This window comes from Mus caroli, chromosome 14, assembly GCF_900094665.2.
Source record: "Mus caroli chromosome 14, CAROLI_EIJ_v1.1, whole genome shotgun sequence".
Classification (NCBI taxonomy): domain Eukaryota; kingdom Metazoa; phylum Chordata; class Mammalia; order Rodentia; family Muridae; genus Mus; species Mus caroli.
The window spans coordinates 10,612,546-10,623,869 of record NC_034583.1 but is presented as its reverse complement, the minus strand read 5'-3'; the positions used below and the strand labels follow the sequence as shown (position 1 = coordinate 10,623,869).

Genomic DNA, 11,324 nt, shown 5'->3' with positions numbered 1-11,324 from the left:
CTGTAAGGCATTTTCTCAATTAGTGATCAAGGGGGAAATGTCCCTTGTGAGTGGAACCATCTTTGGGCTGGTAGTCTTGGTTCTATAAGAGAGCAGGCTGAGGAAGCCAGGGGAAGTAAGCCAGTAAAGAACATCCCTCCATGGCTTCTGCATAGCTCCTGCTTTCTGACCTGCTTGAGTTCCAGTCCTGACTTCCTTGGTGATGAACAGCAGCATGGAAGTATAAGCTGAATAAACCCTTTCCTCCCCAACTTGCTTCTTGGTCATGATGTTTGTACAAGAATAGAAACCCTGACTAAGACACATGTAGAAACCTTGTAAGAAAGAGAAGAAAACAGGACATTCTAAGGCAGGTAGTTTGCTATCGATCAAATTTAGTGGCCAAAATCCCATGTACTGCATTTAAAAAGTCAGAATTACTTGTTTATTTGGGATCATACAATGTTGATCAGGTAGGCTAGACATATGTTTGTACACTGAAGTATACTCATACCTTCCAAAAAAAAAAAAAACCCCAAACAAATAAAAAAGGTAAATAGAAACATTTTTAAAATACCTTGGGATGAAGTATTTGAAATTGAAACTTGTCTTAGAAAACTAGATCACCTCTAATGCACTCCCCCAGGATCGCCTTACCACTACTTTTGGAAGTAGACTGTGCTGTGTTAGTTGTATAGACATCTTAACTATATATGATGAGAGTTAACTTAGTCCCTGTGATAAAGCATGCTCCACTTGCTCTGCTTGTAGCTTCATTGTACCTACAGGGAGGAATAGGCAGAAACATGAGTCCTAGCAGAGATTTAGGGCCCCAAAATGCTCCCGGTTCACCTTTGTTCCATGTTAGGGCAACCATGGCTGGGAAGTAGCAACGAAGAAGTCTTCAAGATCCAACCCTCACTGTTCACTCTCTGTACCTGGCTTTGCACACTTCCCAGGAAGGTGGATTTTGACCACTTCAAGGAGTGAGATGTCCCATGTCCTTTGTGTCTCTACTCATGGGGGTTTCTCCTTTCACATGCTCAGCTGTTGTGACTATATCACAGCTGCTTCCTTGAAATAATGCCAACCAACACTTAAACATTCATGATTCCTTCCAAATGTGCTAGTGGCACATTAGGGGCAGGAGAGGGTCTAAGGATGTAATATTGACTCTGAAGGTAGAATCCTCACCTTTAAGGACTTTCATTCACTGGGAGATGGACATGGCGAAATTCCATGCAAGTAAAAAAGTGAGGACTGATGTCAAGAATACTGAAGAGGGTGTGACCGCATACTAGACATGCTCTGAGAGGCTGTAAAAGCCAGGAAATGGTATAAAAAAAAACAGTTAATTTAGAGTAAGGAATAGAAAAAGATGTTCAAATGTTAAATATGGATTGCTCTTAGGTTGATACCTGTGGCCAGGGAGATGCTATGGTCTCTTATGTACCAACCAATTGGGAACTTTCCTCAAAGGGTGCAAATCAACATCAACCTTGGGGGTTCAGGTTGCTGTGTAATCTGGTTGACTAGCCTTTGGCTCTGTGGTCAGTTTGGTCATGTTCAAGTCATAGAGCTGAGAGACAGTGGCCAAGATTTCTTTGTGTTCTTTCATTCAGAACAAGAGTACAGTGCCTGCAATACACTCTGAAAAGCCTCTCTTGGACCAGGCAGACTAGCTACTCCATGGGACTCTCTCTGAAATACAACTAGATTGCACTAAGTCAAGTCTTAACGATGACTGGGATACCAATAAATCTGTATGGGCAACAATGAACAAAAGCCAGAATAACAAGTGAGGAACACGTGGGTAACTGTGATTATCACCAGGTCACATGGGGCTAAGGACTAAACACTGGAATTAGAAACATATGCCCGGGGCTCAGTTATAAGGAGGAAGTGGCAAGTACAGGACATTAGATGCACTCGGCACCAAGAAGCTAAGATCCTTAAAGAAACTAGATTGACCCCACCTCACTTCACCCCCACCCACACACTGGAAGAACAGTTTGGTCTGGAGTCCACAGAAGGTGATGCCTAGCACACTGTGTCAGTGATACTTTGCCTACATAGCTAACTATAAGGCTCTTCCCCATATTTTATGTAATTGGATTCTTTACAGACCTCCTGTAAGTAAGGAAAAGGCAAAACAGCCTTCATCTCGTCTGAAGCAGTGTTATAGTCACATGAGCTGCAAACCAAACCTGACAAGACACACACTAAGCTGTTATGTGGTCACAGAGCCTCAGATATTGAAGAAAACAAAGAAAGGCTGCTTTGGGCAGTTCTACTCATGTTTTTTTGACCTGACCACGATCAACTAGCGAGCTGTAAGGTCTAGGTGAGCCCCTTTTCCTTCCCTCATCTACGTATGTTCTTCCCCTCAGAAGCCAAATGAGCATGCTATGGACAGCTTCTGTTATCAAGTCGCGTTCCTGCTGGATGCCTGAAGTCTTTCAACCCTGTGTATGGAATTTCTACTTTATTCAGCTAAACAGGAGGTATGTGGTGTCTCCAGGCTTGTCTGAAGTCTAGATTTCCTTTGGTCAACCTTTGAATCTTTAAGCAGAGTCTAGAGATAGAGCAGGCTATAAACAGTGTGATCTGCATCAGTCACTTTACAGATATGCCATGGTGAACTCCATGTTGATATATCCTTTGGCTTACACTATTCCATAGAGACACTTTCTGTGTTTGTATCAAAAGACACGCATGCACTTCAGGATGAAGAACGGGAAAGATAGCAGCAGCAGGCACCACCCTGAAATGTGCCATGTCAGCCACAGAGTGACACTTCATGCTCCCTCACATTGACTGAGCAGTGTGGCAAAAGGAAAGTAGGGATTAAACAAGGCATCACTAGTTCCCTGACTTGTGACTAGCTGAGTAGAGGACTGAAGGAGAGGCAGAAAGAATGAAGTCTGGAACAGCGTCCACAGCCTGCATCGTCCTTAGCCTAACTGGAAGCAGAAATGGCAGAGTCTTGGACAAGAGGTGTGATTCCTGATCTCCTTTTGGGGTACCTGGGCACTGCTGATGTTATATTGCTGGGAGTCAGGAACAGGGTCTGAGGTCTACCTTTCTTCTCAGGGCTTCACAGTGCCAGGCAGAGAGGAGATGTTGAGCCTGGGAGAAGCAAAACTCTGTTAGAGCTGAGAATACCAGAGAGGTTGGAGGGCTGAGAGAAAGCCTTCCTCAGGAGTTTTAGGCTCTGCTCTTTAAGGCAAAGAAAGGCCTTCCTCACAGTGGTCCTTGATAAAGCACCTGAAACGATCCTTTCTTATTCATGTTGGTTTATTTGATGGTGGATGTGAATTCATACATTTTATTTGGGGCTAACCAGGGATTTGCAGGAGGGAATGTCCAGAAAGGGAAGCTCATTGGCTGAACACCAGGGGTGGGGGTGGACGGGTCGGGGGGGGGGGGGAGCGGGGCGGGTGCTATATACCTCATTAGCATGGATACTACTAGTGCTACTTTATGTGGCTGACTGCTCATGGTCCTCAGTGGGGTGTCATGGTTACATGGTCCAGAGCAGGTAGAGAGAGGTAGAGGTTGGTAGGGAATGGCTCCACTTCTACTTTTCTGAGATCCCCTGGTTTGAGTTCATTCAACCTTACTAGTTCGTATGCCTCTCTAGTAACACGGTCCCATAAGCCCTGCACATACTGGCTTCAGAGGATCTTTAATGCTTCACATGGCTTCCCCATGGGGAATCCCACATTTTGGGAACAGCTTTAGACAGAAGAGATGAGAAAAAAAAATAGTGAGTACAATTCCCATAGAAAGATACCTCAAAATAGAAGTCCCTCTGTTGGTGTCACCTTACACAGAGGCTGTATTCTGACCCCCAGACTGTCCAGCTTTTTAATAAACCTCTCCTGTCTAAAACAACAGTAGACATATTAAACAATGGCATTTCACATTGAACTTACTTATCAAGCAAAACTATTATTCTCTTCCTACCTTCTCTACTGCATATTCTGTACCCAGTTGTCACACACTTTGTCAGAACCAAAGTAATTCAAGAAGGATTCCTTGGACTGACCACCATGAGAATAGCTACTTATTTTTCATGTATTTAATGCCTAAGGCACTTCCCAGAGTTGGAACACAAACAGTACCAAAGGCATTGAGCATAACACCAGAGTTTTAGGAACTTACTCGGTAAGCCAAGTCCCATTTACTAGGCCAGAGCATCTATCTGGGAGTTCTTCAGGTTAGCTTTCCCGGGAACTTAGGGTTATTTAAGCACAAGTAATACAGAGCACTACTTTGGAACTGAAATAAATACAAGTACTTACTATAAGACTCAGCAGGAACTTCAGCAACTGTTTAGATCCAGATCTACTATTTTCCAGGGGGAATAGTTTATTACTGAGCTTGTCTGGAAGAGGGATGCTGATACTAAACCATCAGCTGACTTTCTGTCAGGGGTACAGTAACTCTAATTCCTTTTTTTTTTGGTCATTTTTACCAATTTTCTTTTTTTATTAGATATTTTATTTACATTTCAAATGTTATCCCCTTTCCTGGTTTTCCCTCGAAACCCCCAATTCCCGTCCCCCTCCCCCTGCTCACCAACCCACCCACTCCTGCTTCCTGACCCTGGCATTCCCCTACACTGGGGCATAGAGCCTTCACAGGACCAAGGGCCTCTCCTCCCATTGATGACTGACTGGGCCATCTTCTGCTACATATGCAGCTAGAGCCATGAGTCTCACCATGTGTACTCTTTGGTTGGTGGTTCAGTCCCTGACAGGAGCCTGATATAGCTCTCTCCTGAGAGGCTCTACTAGTGCCTGACAGACACAGAAGTAGATGATCACAGCTATCCATTGGACTGAGCACAAAGGACCAAGGAGCTGAAGGGGTTTGCCGTCCCATAGGAGGAACATCAATATGAACTACTAACCAGTAACCCCAGAGCTCCCTGGTACTAAACCAGTAACTCTAATTCTTTTCAGACAGTTTGTTCTCTCAGGTGCAATTCCCAACACCCTTCCTATGGCATCTCACTGTCCTAGAATCCTTATTTTCAGAAAAATACATGCACAATGCCTCCTCTTGCTCATATGCTCCACACACCCAGGGTTTCTCCGCAGTCCACTGTGACGAGTTTTATAACAGTGTTGTCAGGATGACTCTATCTATGATAGTGTGTTAGGTGAGCTGTGCATTGATGATGTATAGGGAACAGAAGTTTCCTTCAGTTCCTAAATACAGCAAACAAACAAACAAACAACCAAAAACCAAAACCAAAACAAACAAGCAAAAAAATCACCTCACAGATGGAAAGGCCTACTCATCCAGAATATTCCCTAATGACTCATACTTAGCTAAAGAAACTCCCCCTAACACATAATGAATAATGGCAAAGAATGCAGGTGAAGGCATTCGGCCACTCCCTCCCTTATATCAGTCACAGCTTTACATCTTACAAACTCAAACAGGCAAAGGATTCCCCATGCTAATAGGTGAAGCCTTGGCCACTCTGATGCCAGCTTCACCACGATGGCACCGGTGGCCCGGCATTCAACTACAGTCACCATCTAAACATAGGGCAAGATGTAACTTTTGTTTTAAAGCTTTGCTTTTATGTTATGTGTACTGACCTGCATATGCACCAGATGTATCCCTGGTGTCTGAGAGGATATTACATCCCTTGTAATTGGAGTTACATATAGCAGTGAGCAGCTGTGTGGATGCTGAGAACGGGAACAGGGTCCTCTATAAGAACAGCAAGTGCTCTTACCTGCTGGGTCATCATTCCAATAGTCTTAAAGAATAGCCAGCTTATTCTTTAAGAGTTAATTACTGAGCATTAATTAAACTCTATTTACATGTAGTTTTCCAAAGAGCCCCAGGAGAAAGAATTATTATTAAACCTATTTATTTTCCAGATGAAGAAGCAAGGCTCAATGTAGATAAGAAATTTCAAGAAAGTCCAGTGATGGATCCAGGACTCCCAAACAGTTTAATTCCCAAATGCACTGCCTTATTTCTAATCAGTAGAAAGCTGGAGATCCTCTCTAAAACAAGAAAACCTATAAGAGGTAAAGTCAGCTTAAGATAAGGAAATCCCTTAAAGAGGTACAAATTTATCATTTTGCAACATTTATGAAGATACTAGAGACCCCAGGCAACACCATGAGGGGTTTAAGTCCACAAGAAGGAAGATTTAAACTAAATGAACACAAGGCTGAGACATGATTCGACTGTCTCTGCTACTAATGACAGATGGAGACCTTATCTTTCTTACTGGTAATAAATTATATTATCTGTGAATTTTCCTTCGCAATGTTTGGAAAGCCATCATAGAAACTGTTCTCAGTGTTAAAATCAAACATGGCTTTTTATTTCTATCTATCTATCTATCTATCTATCTATCTATCTATCTATCTATCACCTAGTGTGTTGAGACACCAGGACAGGAAGTACTGAGCTTTTAGCACCTTCCTGAAGGAGGAATGCAGACTTCACTTCTCACCTGTACTCTGTCACAGGCACAGTAGCAGGACATCCTCAGGCTGCCTAGGATACTCTCAAAGCCATAGAGTCATAACCCAGTCCCTTACCAAAGGAACTTTGTTTTCCAGAGTCCTGTTACACAAATGTGAAAAGACATGAGGTGCAGAGCAGATGGGAGCTTCCATATCTAGTAGGTGAGAAGAGTGAGGCTTCAATCTTACAATAGTGGGAAATCCAAGGTTCTAATTTAAATCTTTCTACTAAATGGTAACTGGTAAAACACAATCCTCAAGAAATTCTAATTTATAACATTCTTACTTTTCAGCTATATGCAATTGAACCACCATTAATTTCAACCTACCACCAAGATGTCACTGAATGGAAAGCTGGGAGAGATTTTCAAAATTAATGTCTCTCTGCTGTGGTGCCACCTGAGCCTAATGCCTGCTTTTTATAAGCTACCAAATTAAGGATATTTGACATTGAATCAAAGCAAATGTCTAGCTCAGTGTTCTGGAAAGAAAGTCTTGAATCTGACTGGAATTTTCTTATGAAAAAGTCAGTCACAGACATTTCTTTTGCATATAGTGATACCCTTGAGTTCTGGTGGTTTCTGCTTATGAGTGACTGCGCAGATGCCAGCCCTGAAGTGGCCTTTACAGAGATGAGTCAAAGATCTATAACCATTTTAGCAAACCACACTAACACTATTTCTCACCAAACATCTGAAGATAAACAAGCATTTCATTTGCTCGTCTGGGTATGCCTATCGTAGAGTCAGGGCATGCCAAGTCCAGAGAATTGAATAAAAATGTTCAAATCAAATTGTGCATGAGACTCTTGCATCCCAATCTTTGTCTATCACCCTAAAAAAGAAAGACATCTGGGAAATGTAATTTGTGGAGATTGTCGTGTGGAATATCAGAGCTGTGAATGTGGGAGGTCACCAGGCATTCTCCAAGATCAATCTTTTGCAAGGACTTCCAATTATGCCTCTATGGAATCTCAAGGATTATAACAGATTCAATGACAAGGCACAGTTGGGCTAGAGAAACAACACTCTCGTCTCAGCCCCACTCTGGCTGTGAATTCAAATAGCTTTGCAAAAATTCATCAGTTTTAAGCACAGGTTACAGGGCAAATATTTACTTTAAAAATGATTCTATGCCTTAAAATGTTCTACACAGAGTAGAAGTAACTAATTTTCTTTCCTTTTGTTTATTGTTTTAGTAGCTAATTTTTGACAAAATACTTTGGCTCTCATAAATTAAAGGGAACCTTCAGGCTGCTCTTTGCCCATGATCTGAAGCAACAGTCCACTTGCAAACACACTGATGGCAAGAAAGAGCTATAGAATCTGTTAAGAATGTAGTCCTTTACCTAATCTTGATCCTTCCTAAAAGTAAGGAAATATTCAGTGCAGGGCATTTTGAGTGCAAGGGTGAGTTTCCAGTCATACAACTTCACAAGTGACCAGACTCTCCAGGTCATTGTATGATGCCTTGGAGGTCAGCCATGAGTCCTGGCTGCTGGAACAAGAACATAAACGTGACCATTTTCCCTACATTTGTTAGGGTGACACTGCAATAGGCCACACAGACCTTTGACCAGCTGTCTACGAAGGTATATTGGATACTAGGGAATCAAAACAGGATGCCTAAACACACAGTCACCTAATAATGCACTTCTAATGGAAAAACTCAAGAAACAGGTACATTTTTCAAGTAGGTAAAGTAATTTAATTATTTAAAGTAGAAAAGACCCAGGGAGCAAGCTAAGTCAAATGGTGTGCATTTAATTATAATGCACTGAATTTGGGGAGTCTCAGGAAAAACATTAAATATGAAATATTTTCAGAGGCAGCACTCATATGTATGACTAAAGAGATGTATATTCAAATATTTATATTAATAAAACAAATATTCTTCCTGACAATATAAACAGAAATGGATATAGAAAGTACTATATATTATTATTATTTCTTCTGTGTATTAAAGAAATTTAAATAAGTATCCAGATATCTGTTTTTGTATGTGTTTATAATGTTTTAATTTTGTTTCTTTTCTTTTTTTTTTTTTTTCAGCACTGGGGTCAAACCCAGGGCCTGTACACGCTAGGCCTGTACTTTACCACTGAGGTTTACCCCAGTCCTGTCATTTTTTTTAAAGACTCTTAATATGTTGTTTAACTTCTTGTTAGAATAAAAATGACTTGAATATTAGTATGGTTATTTTAAAAGCAAATACATAGGATAATTTGATTATGAAACCTATCACTATGATGTTAAAAAACCAAGTAAGTAAAGCAATTGCATAATTAAAAAATTCAAACTTGATAAAATAATGAAAGTTTGGAGATTAAAGTTAGAATAGTAATTCACTACGATTACAACTCTTTAGCACTATGTATTTCTCTTAGTTTTATAGTTTGAAAGGAACAGTGGCAGAAGGCAGAAGGCCATCTCACTCATGAGTCTGTCTGTAGAGGAAGGAGACAGTCATCCCTCCTGAAAGTGCTCACAGAGCAGCAGCACTTGGTATACACCAGAGCTCAGAGAAAGCATAAATCTAGCATCCTCACCATGAACATAGACTAGCATCCTCACTGTGCACATAGATGTTCATCTGTAGCAATGATATTCGTGCTTAAAACAGTCCATTGTTCTATATAAATTATAAGCCTTGATTATAAAACTGTTAACAATACTGTAGATACAACACTCAAATGTGCTAATTCTTTCAACATAGCCCTCTTTCTATATTACTCATAAAGATTCAAGTTTTATGATTGAAGTTTTCCTTAAATAGAAAGAAATGTAAAAATCTTCTGAAAGAACAATTGTTAACAGCCATATTTAAGTCGCACTCACTTTCGTCCAAATAACAGTTTTGGACTTGGTTGCTCTGTCAGAGTGAAGCACTCCATAAACTCTCTAATTCTAATAGCTGTCTATATAGAAAGAAAGAGGAACACTCCCAGGAGTTATGAAGAAATGCCACCAAAGCTAAATCTTCCTATCTGGCATTAACATACTGATGGAAAGTAGCACGTCTGGAAAATATTATGTGTCTTACTACAACTCTGAAGGGTTGGTTTTTCCTGTCTTATATGTGGAGGTTTTGAGGCCAGTTAGGACTTGAACTTAGATTTCTCCAATAGTAAGCCCACTTCCCTTCCCATTTCTGTATAACACTTTAACTAGATGTTCATATCACCCAGAGAGAAAACAGGAAGGAAACAGACAATGAAGGAGACTAATAAAAAAGTGCTACCCATTTTCCATCAAAGATTGTCTCCAAGCTAAATATCCATAAGCCGCTTACAGAGGTTGGAACTGTACTTTGTTGGTGGTGGGAGTACACTCTTCATTTTCCTTCTACTTGGTTGCCTTGCCCATCCTTGATATGATGGTATGTGCCTGATCTTATTTTACTTGCTATGCATTATGTGGTTGATGTCTCTGGGAGGCCTGCTCTTTTCTAAGGGGAGTTAGATAGAAATATGTATAATGGTTCATATATGCTGGGCCCAGGGAGTGAAGAATGTGGCTGATCTTTGCCCTTGTATGAAGAGTCTAGCTGAGGCTAAGGTAAAAGATTTATATTAATTACACTGACAAAATAAATCTCAAAAAAGCCCAGCAGAGACTGTTCTCTGGTCAAGTCTCATGAAGAGCATTTTGAACAAGTGAAGCAAGCTTAGAAAGGAAAAATATAAAATATATGGTATTAAAAGGGCAACGGGGAGTGAAATGGAGTTGAATCCTGTATTCAAGGATTGAATTAAGGGTGTAGTGACCTTGAAGCAACATCCTGCCCAGCTAAGTTTAGGTTCAGGCATGATAGTACAAGCCTTTAATTGCAGGAGGCAAAGACAAGAAGATCTCTGAGTTCAAGGCCAGCATACAACAAGTTCTAGGTGAAGAAAAGCTTAACTACAGGCTTGGTGGCCAGCACCTTTAATCCCAGTGCTTAGGAGACAGGCATGCAAATCTCTGAGTTCAAAGTCAGTCTACAGAACAAGTTCCAGGGCAGTCAGGCTTACACAATGAAGGAGTTGGAAAACAGAAAGCTGGTGATAATGTAATAGAACAAGCCTCAGCAAGCAGCAAAACTCAGCAGCTTTGGCCACATGGCTCTGGCTTTAGATTACAGAATAGAAGGGACTATTAAGACAATTGATGGTGGTTAGCTGGAGCTAAGAAAGTGTGATTAAGAAGGGATCAGGGGAGCTGCGGGTTACTGTGCAGACATGGCCAAGTCCAAGAACCACACTACACACAACCTGTTCCACAAATGGCACAGAAATGTCATCAAGAAACCCTGGTCACAAAGATATAAATCTCTTAAGGGGGTTGACCCCAAGTCCCTTAGGGACATGCTCTTTGCCAAGATGCACAACAAGAAAGGCCTGAAGAAGATGCAGGCCAACAATGCAAAGTCAGTGAATGCATGGGCAGAGGCCATCAAGGCCCTTGTGAAGCCTCAGGCCATCAAGTCCAAGATGCCAGAGGGCCCCAGCCACAAACTCGATGTCTGGCTTTCATCGCTCACCCCAAGCTTGGAAAGCAGATTTGAAGCTACATGGCCAAGGGTCAAAGGCTCTGCCAACTGAAGCCTAAGGTTCAAACCAAGGCAGGGGCCAAAGCTCCAGCTAAGGCCCAGGTTTCAGCTTCAGCCCAGGCCCCTGTAAAGACCCCATAGAAAAGGCTCCTGCCAGTGTGAAGACAGATGGACAGCTGTGACACACCTACCCACACCCTATTTGCAGATGACTAGTGTCCTATGATGATTTTATAAATAAACTCAGGGAAGAAGAAGAAGAAGAAGAAGAAGAAGAAGAAGAAGAAGAAGAAGAAGAAGAAGAAGAAG

The 11,324-nt window shown here is 41.4% G+C and overlaps 1 protein-coding gene and 1 pseudogene across 10 annotated transcripts in view; one reads left to right on the top strand and one right to left on the bottom strand.

Moving 5' to 3' along the window:
• Thrb (thyroid hormone receptor beta) overlaps window positions 1-11,324 on the bottom strand; it is a 388,991-nt gene that overhangs the window by 258,760 nt on the left and 118,907 nt on the right. The gene's annotated exons all lie outside the window — the stretch shown is intronic.
• On the top strand, window positions 10,705-11,156 carry LOC110309648 (annotated as a pseudogene).